The sequence below is a fragment of the Centruroides sculpturatus genome, unplaced genomic scaffold (genome assembly GCF_000671375.1).
Source record: "Centruroides sculpturatus isolate CEXI.00-Female unplaced genomic scaffold, Cexi_2.0 scaffold492, whole genome shotgun sequence".
Lineage (NCBI taxonomy): Eukaryota > Metazoa > Arthropoda > Arachnida > Scorpiones > Buthidae > Centruroides > Centruroides sculpturatus.
In genome coordinates this window covers 183,094-195,021 of record NW_019385105.1, presented here as the reverse complement: position 1 = coordinate 195,021, position 11,928 = coordinate 183,094, and the positions used below count along the sequence as shown (strand labels likewise).

Sequence of the window (11,928 nt, the reverse complement as noted above, 5' to 3'; positions counted from 1 at the left end):
GGAATCAAAAATAGAGAAAACTCATTTAATTTTAATTTTTCTATTTGCAGATTCTTAATTTTATGAAAAGATTCGGGAAGGTGAGTTTATGTATTTCGATAGGAGAATTCTTGATCATCGATAAGAAGATCCCTTTCAGGGTTTGTTTATTTGTTGTGTTGCATAAATACAATTTGTTGTTTAATTGTTAAAGCATTTGATAATTGACTAAATTTTTCATTTCAGATGGTAAGCACATTACATTCTGTTTTTTCTGGTTTTATGAAACTAAAAAATGCTTCACGTGAAAAGCAGAAATGTTACCAAATTTACGATAGAAATTCCACAGAATTCATTTAAAACGTCAAATTGCTGAAAAATGATTTCAATCACTACTTCGTTTTTTATCTTTTGCAAAATTGCCACTTTAAAACGATTTATATTTATTTAATTCTGGAACTCTGGATTTGAGCCGACATTTTACCTCACTCAATTCTAAAAGCTAAGAGGGAAAAGAAGATAATAATAAAGGTAAATAACAGAGAAGAATGAAAGAAGTCGATTCAGAGAGAAAAGAAAGAATGAGAATCAAGAAAGCACTCGTCACTATAAAATATTCATGTATTTCAAACTTAGTTTATTAAAATAAAGTTAGATTGTTTAATTGTTTTATTCATTTTTCTAATATTTCTTATTCAATGTCGGTTGAAATGTTACAAAGTTGGAAGCTATTGAAATGAAATCTCATATTCATAAATGCGGATCACATTTAAAATCAGTTGATATTTATATCGAAATTCTTTAGCGTAATCCACCGAATTCTATTTTGTTTTTGTTTTATACTAATGATGTTCTTAAATTATTATCCCTTCTTATAAACAAAGATCGTGGTTACTAATAGAGATAACATTAACAGTCTTCATTTTGCAGATGATACAGCCATTTTCTTCTACACTCCAGTGATTTTCACAATAATTTAAATAAAGTGAGAGTTTATAGCGATTGTAATGCTTTAAAAAGAAATTTTAGCAAAACGAAATTGCTCATATTCAGAATGGTTAGCTAATATTTGTTTTAGTTCAATGGCACATTCAGCAAATTGCCTGATGTCTTGAAATATATTCTGCATCTGAAATAAGAAAATGTTAATAAATAAGACATTGAAAAATAAAACGATATGAACAAATGCGGTATAATTACCGTGAATGCCCAAGAGCAGAGCAGACAGCCGCATATAGTACAAATAAATGTGCTTAGTATGGCAAATCCTAGTGTCAAGTAATTTACAAATTCATTTATTTCTACGAACAAAATTACGTAATAATAATTGCACGTTCCCCAAAAAATTGTGAAATAGATTACTACAAAAATGAAATGAACTTGATATTTATCTGATCAATGAAAATCCAAAGTTGTTCATGATGCAACATTAATGCATTTGTTTTTTTTAGTAAATGCATGTCGTTTCTCTTTATTGCAGAAAGTTTAGTAGAGAGTTGCTCGAATTCTTTATGACAAATAAACAATAAAAATGCTCCTAGAAGTAAGGCAAATCCGATTCTTCCTACGAGAAGATAAATTTCAATGCAAGCTTGGACGCTGCGTAAAAGAGTTTTTCCAATAAATTTCTGGTTTCTTTCTGAACCGTTATACAAAAATAGAAAGAAGAAAATTTGACATATGACAAAGCATATCAATATAATTAAATGTATTTAATGAATGTAAATATAATTGAATAAACCAGAAGTATAACGGCAAGTATTATTTTAAACAATGTCGGATCAATTTTGAATGTATCCTACCAACCCGTGCAAATTGCGTATTTCTTCAACCACGGAATCGTTTGCCATACGAGAATAATCGTGAATTTCCATAAAAATAATTCGATTACCTGAATAAACACATTCATTATTTTCGTATTTTCGAATATTCTGTTTTGGCATTTGCAAATTTCAAATGGATTCGAACCAAAGATGAGTGCCGTTCTCCAACAAGGACTAAGGAAACAGCTTATACAAACTTTTTGTAAATTCGATCCCCTGATTCTTCCGTATACAGGGGGTGCAGTCACGTGATATAAGGTCATCGCTCCGTCCACCAAAACAATCGTCCGCCATATTGGTTGCTGATTTGACGTTACCTTGCTCGTTCGCTTATTATGTCAACGTGGAAGAAAGGCATCTTACCTGGCTATGGAGCCGATTTAAAAGATAATAATTTGATAGAATATAAAGAGAAATTTTCTTTTATCGGATGGGATCCATACGAAATGAAACCAACGGATTTTTTTATCGAACGATTTAACCACGTGGCCCACTATAGAACATGGAGAACTATAGTAAATTATTTGGTTTTAACAACTAACTCTGTCACACTAAATCAGATGAAGGCATACAAATCACTCGATGCTCATAATTATTTGACAAGCGGATTTATTCATCGTGAAATTTTATCAAGATCCGTTCGTAATGATTTAATTTTGCTTGTAGGAAAGGTACGTATCTTCATTTGAGACTTTCCATTTCTTATAACATAAACTGCGTTATGTAAAGATGAATTTAATTTTATATTTAGTCACATTTTAAGTTGATTAAGTTGTATTTATAATTACCATCAATTTTTTTCTTTTGTCCCCATGGTTTTGTGTTGTGCGAGTCTAACAACCTATTATTAAGATTAAATTAATTAGCCTAATAAACCCTCCAATTTATTATTGCCATATTTATCATATCAGGGTCTGACTGGAGCAAAATAGACTAAATTTTTACAAAAAATAGCCTTTAATTAACCACAATCAAATTTTTAGTAGAATGCATTTCAATCATCTCATCAGCATATTTCAGGCACAAAGACCTCACATCAGCCTAATACACCCATTCAAAGATTCTTGAATGGCATTATATTAAAAATTTGATTGTAGTTAATTAAAGGCTATTTTTTTAAATAAAAATTTAGTCTATTTTGCTCCAGTCAGTCCCTGATATGATAAATGTGGCTATAATAAATTGGAGGGTTTATTAGGCTAATTAGTTTAATCTTAATTTATGTTGTGGGCTAGAAGCTTGATTTAATAACCTATTATTGTTTAAATATATTATTAGAAGTAAACAGCAGTTTCTTACATTGTTTTTGTACACAGGTTAATCACTGACAAAATCTATGGCAGCCAGCTTTAGTAGTATGGGTTTTAGCTAAGAAAAATAAAGAGGTGATAACTGGGCCTTGCAATTGCATGGCTGCACAATCTTCTTCCTTCTCTCATGTTGGTGCCAGTCTTTTTGCCATTGCAGAAGGAATTAAAATAAGGAGCTCCCAGACATGTACTGACTGACCAAATAATTGGATTGTGCTACATGTAAAAGATTACGAAGAAACTTTACGTCAGCTGCAACTGCAAGCAAACGACAATGCCTTGAAGAAAAAATACATAAAAACCTTATTTGCCAAGTGATAAAACTTAGAATACTTGTATAAACAAACCTAGTAAGAGAGAATTTGAGCATTTTTTGAAAAAAAATTCTGTTCATAATCCAACTGCTGCAATTTTGTCAGTGATGCCAGGTAATTCTTATTCTTTTACAAATCATGTCAATTCATATTTCATAAGAACCCACTTACAACTCTATTTGATGCCAAAAAAGCTGCTTTACCCTGGGATCAGCTGTTAAATCACTGCAGGACAGTATTTGAAACTTTGCATCTGACAGATGAAGAAATTGATTTTATTAAAAGAAACACACTAGCACAGATTAGAAGCAAGCTGTGGTTTGTGCATAGATCTGGTAGAATAACTGCTTCTGTTATGAAAAGTGTGTGTAGAGAAGATATAGAAACTCCACCAGTTTCATTTAATTAAAAAAATTTGTTACCCTAAAGAATTCTCTTTTAGGAGTGCCGCAACTGCATGGGACTGTGAACACGAACAAATTGCTTCTGATGAGTATAAAATATTACAATGCAAAAAACATGAAAATTTTAGTATGAAAGCTTGTGGCCTTCACTTAAATTCGTCCTGGCCTTAAATTGGTGCAACACCGGACAGAATTGTAAATTTAATTGCTGTGAGCAGGTTTCATAGAAATTAAGTGCCCATGGTGTAAAAGAGATGAAAATATAAAAGAAAACCCTCTAAACTTTCTAAATAAAGTGAGTATATTCATACTAAAGAAAGATCATGTGTACTATTATCAAATTCAAACTCAGCTGTTTATTTGCAATGCCAGTTATTGTGATTTTGTTGTTTGGACAAAAAAGTCCATTTACATTGAACGCATTACACGTGATGAATTGTTGTGGGCAAGCGTTGTGCAACAAAGTAAGGCCTTTTTTGTGCACTATTTTACCAGAGCTAATTGTAAAAAAGTTTTCTTCTCAGCCAGCTCTACTCCCACGAAAAGATTCAGAAAATGTATAAATTTTATAGAATAAAATACTTTACTGTACAGCAAATTGTTTAGTTTGATATAAAAATTGCCACTTTTAAGCAAAAAAATGAAGTTCAGAAAGTATTACAGTATTGAATAAATATTGTAATTCATTTGACTAATTATCAAAATTTATTTATTTACATATTATTGGAACTTTAGTTGACAAAAGATTTCCATCTCCGAATAATAAATTCTTTTATAACAAATTAAAATTATTAATCAAATGGAACTACACTGTTTGATAAATTTATTAGAGCACAACAAATTGTGACAATTTTTTCAATTGTTTGTTACAGAATCTTTAGTTCTAACTGTAAGCAGTTCAATTGGTAATGTAATGAACCATAATAAATTAAAATTAAAATTGAAAAAATATGAGTAAAAAAACCAAACCAACAGCAACCAATATGGCTTGCGCTTCGTAAGCTGAGTCGTGTAACGTCACTTGCACCCCCTCTATTATGACTAAGAGATTCTATCAATTAATCGATCTTAATTTAATCGATCAATTTCTTATTATAAGAACCCATTATATAAAGTACTTATCTGTAGACTGTATTTAATAATTAGAATCTCTTAGTTGCAATTTCATTATTCATAAACTAATACAGAGGAAACATGGACGCGAATTTACAAGAAGTTTGTCTGAGCTGTTTCCTTAGTCCTTGTTATAGAACGGTACTCGTCTTTGGTTTGAATCCGTTTGAAATTTGCAAATGCCAAAGCAGAATATTCACAAATACAAATTTAATTACTATATTTATTCAAGTAATAGAATTATTTTTATGGGAATTCGCCATTCTTGTAATCTGGCAAACGATCCCGTGCTTGAAGAAATACGCACCGGATGGTATGATACATTCATAATTGATCTGACATTGTTTAAAATAACACTTGCCGTTATATTTCTATTTTATTCAATTATATTTACATTCATCAAAAACACAAAATTCGATTTGAGAATGAAATTAAGAAATCCATACTTTTACAGGAAAATGATTTACGAAGAGAATAGCTTAATCAGAAATGTTACACTAGTCGTTTATTTAATTATATTGGTATGCATTGTCGTATGTCAAATTTTCTTCTTCCTATTTTTGTATCACGGTTCAGAAATAAAACAGAAATTTATTGGAGAAACTCTTTTATGCAGCATTCAAGCTTGCATTGAAACGTGTCTTGTCGTAGGAGGAATCGGATTTGCCTTACTTGTAGGAGCTTTGCTATTGTTTATCTCTCATAAAGAATTCGAGCAACTCTCTACTGAACTTTCTGCAATAAAGAGAAACGACACGCATTTACTAAGAAAAACAAATGCATTAATGTTGCATCATGAACAACTTTGGATTTTCGTAAATCAGTTTAACATGAAATACAATTTCATGTTTGGAGTAAATTATTTCACAATTCTTTGGGGAACTTGTATTTCTTATTATTTACTTCTATTTGTAGAAATAAATGAATTTGTAAATTACTTGAAAATAGTATTTACCACAATAAGCACATTTAGTTGCATTTTAGCGGGCTGTCTGCTATGCTCTATGCCATTCACGGTAATTATACCGAATTTATTCATATTTTTTCCTTCGCTGTCTTATTTATTAATATTTTCTTATTTCAGATGCAGAATACATTTCAAGACATCAGGCAATTTGCTGGATGTGCAATTGGACTAAAACAAAAATTAAAGGTATAAAATTTTCATAATTAATCTTTAAATGTTTTTTCAGCATTTGCCCTCATCTATTCTGCGGTCACCTTAAGACACTCTTTTAATCATTTGTTTTTGGTGAATTCATTGAGACCCACGGGATGGCCGGGTGGTAAAAAACGAGCCTGATATATCCAAACAAGCCTGTATTAAATTTCGAAGTAAGCCAGACGTGTTGTCCTAATGACCAACCAACCCTGACAACCCACGTTAGGCCTACATAAAATGATGTGATAACGCCCACAGAGCTGAGAATGAAAATGGAGAAAATGCATTTAATTTCAATTCTCATCTTTGCAGATTAATTTTATGAAAAGATTCGGGAAGGTGAGTTTATGTGTTTCGATAGGAGGATTCTTAATTATCGATAAGAAGATCCCTTTAAGGGTTTGTCTATTTGTTCTGTTGCATAAATACAATTTGTTGTTTATTGTTAAAGCATCTGATGATTGACTAAATTTTTCATTTCAGATGGCACGTACATTATATTCCATTTTTTTCCGGTTTGTTGAAACTGAAAAATGCTTCAAATAAAATCCAAAAATGCTACCAGATTTACGATGGAAATTTCACAGAATTGATTTAAAACATTTTTTACAAAATATTTCAACGAAATGGCAAAGAATTTAGTAAGAAAGCAATGAAAAAATGTGAAGAGATTGGAGACTATCGCAACGGCGTTTCCTTCATAGCAGAGTGACACCATGATACTAGACGAAAGACTAGCGTTCAAACAAAAATCATAAGCGTTTCAGAAGCGAACTGTTTAATTTATAAACGAGATGGGAGAGAATAATGAGTAGCGATCAACGATAAAATAACATGCAAAATACCATTTGCCGTAGTGGGAAGGGAGAAGCAGCACGGGATCAGCAGGAACATGAATCGTTGGAGCTTCGTAAACATCGAAAATCAAAAAAACATTGTGAATATTGGAACTCATGAAGACTCATATGATCGAACTTATAAGATCATATTTTTATGAACGATTTCGGCACGACACTTTTAACGCCAGAAAACGAAAGATGTAAATGGTAAACATTCAGAAGAAAAAAGAAATTTGGATCAGAATCTTAGCGAAAGATCAAATTATTTTAGTAGGAAGAGATTAACACGACGATTAACGAGATCACGACTTGGAAAGGATTCTGTTTTGCAAGTATTATCAAAGAAAATACTTGTAGTATCGCTACAGAACCAGAATAATGAATGTTTAATTAAAGATTATGTCCATATTTAGACGATATAAACGCGAAGAAAACCCTTAAAACTCCACGTGGCCAGTCCATTGGCATGCGCGATGTCATACCAGTACATACCAGAGTACCAGTGAACACTGTTAGTTGACCGTGGTTTCGCGCCTTTCAACGGACCAGTGACAAGTAGTTTTATAACTTGGCTTGGCAACTAGTGGGCCTCAAAGATGAAATAATAACCAAAAATGTAAAACTGGTGTATTAGCTACTAAAACTATGTATATAAAATTAGCGTTAGAATGTCAGAATTGTCCATTGTAAATAATAGATTTAGTCTCGAATTTGTGTTAAAAAATAATCATTTCGAGTTTAATGGAAAGAATGGAATGCTGTGGGGTAGGTAGTTGTATCGGCCCCAACTTGGCAGAAAAACAATAGTTGCAATAGATAATATAATAAAACAGATATTAGAAGTTATTTTTCATGACAGATAGATATATAGTTGATTGTTTTATGTTAATTCGGAAAAAATAAGTATTGAAAATTTAACAAATAAATAAATAATTTACATACAAAATGTGTGTTTGAAATAGAGGGAGTAAATAATAGATTAGATTATTTAGATTTAACAATAAACGGGGATAGTAAATACGGTATCAATAAATTCATAACAAATGTCAAATACAAAACTGTCAAATTTTGGAAAAGGAAGTAGTAAAGGCTAAAGAAGATAATGAATCATATCAAATCTTATCATTAATTCTTAATAATGACCAAATATCTGCCATGAAAAGAAAAACCAAATTTATGAAATGGTCAAAGAAAACTATTCAAAAAGCTTTGAAATTAAGATTTTCCTGTGGAACTAATAGATATGAGAAGTTAATAAAACAAAACGTTCCATTACCTTCAATGAGAATTTTACAAAGATGATTACAACATTTAAAATTTGAAAGTGGGATATTAACAGAAGTCATTGAATATTTAAAAATTAAAATGAAACTATTCAAAACTTAGCAGGATAAAGATTGTGTCATCTAAATGACAATACAGTAGAGCGTCGTTTATCCGAATCAATTGGCGACTGGGGTTGTTCGGTTAACTTATTATTTTTCGGATAACCGATTATGTACGAAAAAATACATTAACCTATCCCGTGTTGAAATTTTTCTCCATCGCGTTGAATTTTCGTCGATGTTAAGCCTAATGTAAACTTTTTAAAATAATAATCGTGGCTATTATATCGTTAAAAATTATTTCTTTATTTTTTACAAACAAAATAAATATATTGAAAAATATAAAAACAAAAAAAAATTTATACTTTAGAAATTATCTATATCAAAAACGTTCAATTCCTCACAACACACAGTCCTCAGAAAAACACCACGCATAAGTGACAGTGCTGCCAGCTAAAACACATACACAAACATAAAAAATATTGGAGTAGCCCAAGATATAACCAAAGATTGCAGTGCCACAGCACTAGCGAAAATTTAAATTTGGCGACTGGAATTCTTTCGGATAACTGACTTTCGGATAAACGACGCTCTACTGTAATTCCTTCAAAAATGTTTGATAGCAGAACTAACATATATTCGTGATGTCACTTTAGCTGGACATTCTGGGACTGCAACTCATGTATTTGTGATTATGCTAGGGGAGATTACTTTATAATAGAAACAAGTTGTAGCTTACTATTTCACAGGTAACGCTGTAGATGGAAATTCATATGAAAATATATTATTTGAAATAATTACTAGGTTTAAATGTTGTTAGCATTACATCAGACATGGGATTCTCCAACAAAGCATTATGGAAAAAATGGAACATCACAGATGGTCATAACAGCGAAATAGTAAATTCCATAAAGCATTCTTTAAATTCAGATAAAAAGATTTATCTGCTTGCAGATGTACCACATTTATTTATAAATATAAAAAGTATGCTAATAACAAATAAAATTATAAAAATAGAAACAAAAGAAACAAAAGAAGAAACAAAAGAAAAATTCAATCTTCCAACTGATATATCATCACAGAATATAAATGAATTGCTAGAACAATAATAAAACTTAAATTTCAAACTAAACCAGAATATTTAACAACTGCTTGGTTTATTGATGCTGTTGAAAAATGGTTTAGAAAATTTTTTGTTTAGTGTGTGAAAAACAAGTTACTCCAACTGCGCTCCAGTTTAAGAACAATTTAAAATTAATTTCTGTATCTCAATATTTAAAAAATGTGTCAAAAGAGAGTTATAATAATGACAGTTTTTATCAGAATTTCTTGATGTAATCAAAGAACCTACAAAAGAATATATAAAGTTGTTATACCAGAAAATTTTGAAGCTGAAAATATGTCTGTAAACAATGCAGAAATGAATTCATTGTATAATATATCTGGTTGTTTAATAACAAGTATAGAACAAATCTCAAAGACCTGTAAAAAATGTATTACATCAGTAGGATCCAAAGAAAGTCCTCTATTTTAATTTTAACTAATTTTGAATATTTTAAGTTTTTAAAAAAATTCCATGTTTTTTTGTAATAATAAAACTTTTGATATGTTTTTAGATATTATTTTCCACATTGATATAAGAAAACATTGATATAAGAAAATTTTATTTGGAAAAATTTAACAAATATATTAAAAATGACCATATTCCATATTGCCATAAATTAAAAGAAAAAAATTATGACAAGATTCATATCTTTCATGTTAAAAATAAAATTTAAATATTTTTATTTGGTTGATTATTATATTAAAGTACTTCATTATAACAGCCTTGATGTTAAAAGTTTTACATAGTGAAATAACAAAATAACACATAAAAGAAAACATCTTTACTCCAGAGAGTGTAAGAACAAACTACCGTAACTTTATTTTATTTAAAGAAAAAAAATGGATAGTTTTTACAGTATAAAGACGGGACATTAAATAAAAATACAAAAAGACTTAATAATAAAACCCTCAAAAGCTTTCCCAGGAGAGGAGATGAGTTACATCAGGCCAACAACCAGCTTTACCTTTGCATGTTGCATAAGCACACATACATACATTGTACATTCTAACATTAAATCCTGTCAAATTAATAAATACAGTAGTAATTTTGACAAGGTGAATTACCATTTCATTTACTGACTGATTTCTTATGTTTGCTTTAAAATAACGTTTGGAATTTCAATCTAGTTTTTCTAATAAGTAAAACAAAATAATTTTTTATTTAAAAATACTAATGCTAGAGATTGAGCCTGTAAGATTCATCCCTCCGTCATATTCTTAAATAAAATGCTTTATTAAAGTGAAAAAATCGTCATTTCTTAATGTAAATCTGTAGGCCACATGATGACAATCGATGGAACATAGCAGCGATGGCGTATTGCTTCTCTGATAATCTAGGTACTCTAATTTAAAATAGCATGTACTGCCATCTGCTATGAGATTTATTTTAAAAACTTTCTAAACTATTAATTATTATAAACAGCATAAGCTTAATTTTGAAGGTATGGATAAGTTTTATAAAAAAATTGTAAATGCCAGTAAAATCTTCACTCAATGTACAACACGTGATTCCCCTCTTGACATTTAACCAGCAAAATTTAATAGCATCAACCTCCCAATACACACACCTCCCTGAAGAAAGGCAGAAATTTTTGACAAAAAGCACAGGAGATTAAGCTTCAAAGAGGGTTAACAAAATTGTGTCAACCACGCATAAAAAACCCCACTGCTTTTTTTTGATTTGTCTGTGTTTCAAGATCCCCAAGTCCAAAGATGTAAAGATTTGTGGGTGGGGTCATTTTCTGAGCGATCGCCACACTTTCCTTCTGTTATATATAACAGGGAAAGAAAAAATTACTTCATACCTATATAACAAAGATTTAAATGAATAAATACTTCATGTTTCAAATTAAAATTTTATTTAAAAATTTTTATTTAGAATTTTATCAAAAAAAATCACACCTATTTTCCTTCCAGAAAAAAAATTGGAACCATTGTACTTGTAAAGAACCTGAATGAAGGCTTTTCTACCATGATTCTATGAATCATGGCAACTCAAACTAATGAGGATGGGAATATTTTTAGTCTTAAAATTATTCCCAATCATGAATTAAGAGTACAATAAAAGTAAATCCTATCAAGTATTTACATAATATCCATTGTAAAAAAAAATCACTAACACATTATAGTCCTGTGTGGTTCCAGTTTTTCCATTGTAGATAGGAACAACTTGTAATGGGAGTGGTTAGCAGAGATTAGAACTGGGATCAATACTGTAAATAGAATTATCCATGGTAAATTTTGAGCCTTGAATGGATTCAATAAAAAATAATTCAGGACTTTCCTTTGTTGTTGCTAACATATAAATATGATCATACAGCAATAAATTTTTAACTATTAAAAATAACAAATTATTATTATTATTATTTCAGTCAGTTCCATTGTACTTTCTGAGCTACCTGAGATTGAAATTTCTGAATTGACATGGTTTTGCAGCTATGTAAAGCTAAAGGATTGGGTTAAACAGTTTTGAATGGATAGATCTGGTTATGTCTGGCCTGTTAATGACAAAATCTATAATGGATATGAAAATAAGATACTCTTAGTGCTTGCAG

At 30.2% G+C, this 11,928-nt stretch overlaps 1 pseudogene; it reads left to right on the top strand.

Moving 5' to 3' along the window:
* The first annotated feature begins 2,362 nt into the window (after positions 1 to 2,362).
* On the top strand, positions 2,363 to 9,169 carry LOC111634788 (annotated as a pseudogene).
* The last annotated feature ends 2,759 nt before the right edge of the window (positions 9,170 to 11,928 follow it).